The sequence below is a fragment of the Procambarus clarkii genome, chromosome 93 (genome assembly GCF_040958095.1).
Source record: "Procambarus clarkii isolate CNS0578487 chromosome 93, FALCON_Pclarkii_2.0, whole genome shotgun sequence".
NCBI classification, from domain to species: Eukaryota; Metazoa; Arthropoda; class Malacostraca; order Decapoda; family Cambaridae; genus Procambarus; species Procambarus clarkii.
In genome coordinates, this window is record NC_091242.1 from 2,994,183 (window position 1) to 2,999,182 (window position 5,000).

Below are 5,000 nucleotides of genomic sequence, written 5' to 3' on the forward strand. Positions count from 1 at the left end.
CAACAGTATTGGGACTTACTTATAACTGAAGACTCGCATAGAGAGAACAACAAAGAAATTAGTGAAATTCCAAAAAAGGCCAGTAGTATTGGCCATAAATGGCCAGTATTTAAGTCTCTGGACAGGTTCTTGCAAGAAGTGCCGCACCAACCAGGCTGTAGTGGATATATAAATAAATAAATATAAATAAATGTTTATTTAGGTAAGGTACATACATACAAGAGATTTTACAAAGTTCGTTGGATTAATAGATAGAGCTAGTACGTACAATGCCTAAAGCCACTATTACGCAAAGCGTTTCGGGCAGATATGTGGGCCCGCGGGTCGCTCCAAGCAACAGCCTGGTGGACTAAGTAATCACAAGTCGAGCCTGGCCTCAAGCCGGGCTCGGGGAGTAGAACAACTCCTGAAACACTCTTCAGGTACGCTCCAGGTATGGCGTGCTCTGGAATTTGCATTGGGTCCGGCTCTCTGAAATCCTCATTTTGTACAAACACATTTTGGACCTGTTCATTTTGTGTCACACACAAGAGTCACACTCCAGCAGGCTGCAAGAATATCCAAGAATATGCTTAAGTATAGGGAACAGGGTGAGGGCTTTAAGTGGTGTCTCAAGATATATGAAGGTATAGGGAATTTGAAAAGTAACTAAGATACAAGAAAAAAGTAAAAGTGAGTGAAAAATCCGAGTTGGAGAAGTTTATATTCCAAAACAAAAGAATGTCAATAACAAAGATGGCCGCCACCACGAGGCACGACAACACACCAACAGATGAATCTTTCAAAGGATATGCTCACCTAGCTATGCTCACCTAGTTGTGCTTGCCGGGGTTGAGCTTTGGCTCTTTGCTCCTGCCTTTCAACCGTGCCAACACACATGTGTGTGTGTGTGTGTATATGTTTGTTGATCATAGTCATGAGGTTACTTTGAGGTTACCTTGAGGTGCTTCCGGGGCTTAGTGTCCCCGCGGCCCGGTCGTCGACCAGGCCTCCTGGTTGCTGGACTGATCAACCAGGCTGTTAGACACGGCTGCTCGCAGCCTGACGTATGAGTCACAGCCTGGTTGATCAGGTATTTGATCAGGTTCCATAAATAGGTGGCGAGAATCGTCGTGGTATCATGATACCTCAATACAAAACCTGTCAGTAAATGTTTGGTTACCTAGTTATTAAACATGTGTATGTTTCCTCTAGATAATTTTCTTGTTTAGTGAAAAATACACTCTCTCTCTCTCTCTCTCTCTCGTCAAAGAAAGGAGAGTGGGGAATGAGGGAACACTATTTCTAAATAGCCTTCCTTGTGCAAATGTTTACGCAGCTATAAACACGGCTCCTTTTAAAGTAGATATGACCTCAATACTGGGGGATAGATGAGAGAGAGAGAGAGAGAGAGAGAGAGAGAGAGAGAGAGAGAGAGAGAGAGAGAGAGAGAGAGAGAGAGAGAGAGAGAGAGAGAGAGAGAGAGAGAGAGAGAAGAGAGAAGAGAGAGAGAGAAGAGAGAAGAGAGAAGAGAGAAGAGAGAGAGAGAGAGAGAGAGAGAGAGAGAGAGAGAGAGAGAGAGAGAGAGAGAGAGAGAGAGAGAGAGAGAGAGAGAGAGAGAGAGAGAGAGAGAGAGAGAGAGAGAGAGAGAGAGAACATCATGCGAGCTTTCATAACAGCTCAATTATCATCCAGTTGACACTAATACCTGCAAAGGTTTAATTTATCCTCGACACGATCCAGGTCAAGCTGGATCACTGACCCCAGACCCAGCCGCTCAGGGTCAAAGGTCGGGACATAACGCCTGAATAATTAGGGAATTAGATCTGAACACAAGAGACAAGACAAGACAACCAACGTAGAGTTCAATGACCTTCATTATCACTTCATTACATGCAAACTCGCCGTCGTTAACAACCCTTAACTGGTAACGAGTCATCATCATTGTACCATCTTCTTTTAGGTTAATTAAACTTGTGAAATAATTAACGCAGGGAATACCAACGATGAAATTGACAAGGGGAATACCTAACTTAGATACCAATCGATACAGAGAGAAGGAAGCACAGTTGGGAGTTCCAAGTTCGAATCCCGCCCGCAAAAAAAAAAAAAAAAAAAAAAAAAAAACTAGGCATGTTTCCTTTCATAAGATGCTTCTGTTCACCTAGCAGTCAATACGTACCCAGGAGTTATATATATATATATATATATATATATATATATATATATATATATATATATATATATATATATATATATATATATATATATATATGTCGTACCTAGTAGCCAGAATGCACTTCTGGGCCTACTATTCAAGGCCCGATTTGCCTCATAAGCCAAGTTTTCCTGAATTATTATATTTTCTCTAATTTTTTTCTTATGAAATGATAAAGCTCCCCATTTCATTATATATGAGGTAATTTTGTTTTTATTGGAGTTAAAAATAACGTAGATATTTGACCGAACCTAACCAACCCTACCTAACCTATCTCTGTAGGTTAGGTTCGGTTAGGTAGCCGAAAAAGTTAGGTTAGGTTAGGTTAGGTAGGTTAGGTAGTCGAAAAACAATTAATTCATGAAAACTTGGCTTATTAGGCAAATTGGGCCTTGCATAGTAGGCTGAGAAGTGAGTTCTGGCTACTAGGTACGACATATATATATATATATATATATATATATATATATATATATATATATATATATATATATATATATATATACATATATATATATATATATATATATATATATATATATATATATATATATATATATATATATATATATATATATATATATATATATATATATATATATATATATGCGAACGAGCCTGAATGCTCCCCAGGACTATATGCAACTGAAAACTCACACCCCAGAAGTGACTCGAACCCATACTGCCAGGAGCAACGCAACTGGTATGTACAGCACGCCTTAATCCACTTGCCATTGGCATCCTGGGCTACATCCTTGAGTCAGCTCCGTGGGCCTCCTAATCAGACGAAAGTAGAAGCAAAGCAAAACAATCAACACGTGATGGCTCTCCTGAAGACACCAATAACATGAGGTGATCTTAACCAAGATGGCGTCGAAAACTGGAAGCGATATCCACGATTACGACAAATAGGGTATCGTCAGAAGAATGCCGCTACCCAGAACGATATTAAACTTTTAAGTTCGAGTAGATAACTCGGCGGTTTCTACTGCAGTTTCTGCTAGTAGGACATACGTTTTCTATAATGGGGTTGTTGTTGAGGCAACAGAGTTTGATAACGGTTCTATGGGAAGCTGCGTTATTTGTACACAAGACGCCATAATATAACGCAAGTCTTTCACTTGAAAACTGCGCGAAAACACCTATATACAGCGAAAACAGTATGACTGATACTAGTGAAATTCAGAACTGTTCACTGGACAACGGTGTCTAACCAGTCTGTTTTCCCTAGCGTTCCCAGCGTCACTAAACTGTTGTAATTGCCCGAATCTAACCTACCCGAGAACCCACGAACAGAAAACGGGACATCACGTTAATTTCGCGAGCCGCTACCATTTTTAGTACACCGATTTTTGACCTGAGGGAAATTATAAGTCAAAATGTGATGTACTATTGAGCGGGTTGTAGGCAAGAGTGAGCCTTCTAACAGAACAAGGCTGACCTAACCAATGAATGTCAAGTTAATAACTAAACCAATCCCAACTCACAAAAGTAATTACTGTATGTCATGTCTGGAAAAAAATAACTAGAAAACTAACTCGATACGCAGCCCACTGTGAGCAAGTTGGCGGATTGTTGTCACCATTCACTCACTGTATGTGTCCACCCTGACGCCAGACAGGCTAGATCACGGTCCTTTCTCTACTGTTCTTGGTCTACTTTTCCTCCTAATGTCCAGATTACTTTTCGTCCCAAGAGAGATCTTGCTTCGTTCAGGCCTATCTGTCCTTATCGTTACCTTACGCTGTGCTTTTGGTCCAAATTTCTTCCGTTAGATTTAGGCATGTATCGTATACACTTCTTGTGAGCAGCCGTGCCTATACGCCCTCATGCACTGAGGAAGACCCTTCCTCCCCACTATCTCTGGGGCAAGCCGCTATACACCCACAAGTATAGCTCACTGCCATGCAATATTTCGGCGTTAATCCAAACGCGGGAGACTCAGTGGTGGCATTCACCACAAGCAAGGGATTTACGACTCAACTTTTACTGCTTCGACCCCCCACCACCACACTAGTCAGCCCCGAACTTCTGCTACAACGACTCCCACCATCCCAGCCAGGACCCCAACCACTACCACGACCCCACCACCACACCAACCAGGCCCTCCAACCCCAACTACGACCTGAGGGACGTGGGGGCAGATGTGTGTGGACGTAAACACAGCCAGTGTATCATCTTCCCCGGCTAGGAAGAAAGTTAAGAACAAGTGAATCAGAGTTTTGTTTCAGTCTTGGGTTGTTTGTATCCCGTAGTTTGTTCTCGGGTGACATAATTGGGTGGTTGAGAACCTCAGAGGAGTGTAGACGAGCACTAAGATAAGAAAAAGCCTTCTACCGAAGAAACAAAAATCCCTTAGCCAATAACGGCTGAATAATAAAATACAGCAAAACAAGAACTTGACGACTTTGTCGTTATAAATTTACAAAATTAACATGCTGTAAAGCCTAATTGAAAAGTTCTTCCAACTTGTACCAATTCAAGTGTTTTACTGGGAAACCTTAAGACTGTTGAGATGCCTCATAAGACACTTGGCGACACTTAACCACACTGTAAGACACTTAGTGGAGACCGTTGTTGCCGTGACAGGCACCAGCTCCTTACCCGTACACTCAAGATGGTTGCAAGAATGGTGCACATGTTGCTGCTGTCCTCGTGACTCAGGTCAGGGCACTAATGTCATATTTTAATAAGATCTACAGAGAAAATATATATTTTTGCTCATTTCACAACTTGGAGGAGAAACTTTGCTCTTGCAGAGTTATAAAGGTTTAGACGTATTGCAGGCACGGCTCCACACGCA

General features: G+C 41.6%; 1 protein-coding gene across 1 annotated transcript in view; it reads right to left on the reverse strand.

The window, feature by feature from the left end:
- LOC123751768 (solute carrier organic anion transporter family member 74D) overlaps window positions 1-5,000 on the reverse strand; it is a 28,484-nt gene that overhangs the window by 22,638 nt on the left and 846 nt on the right. The gene's annotated exons all lie outside the window — the stretch shown is intronic.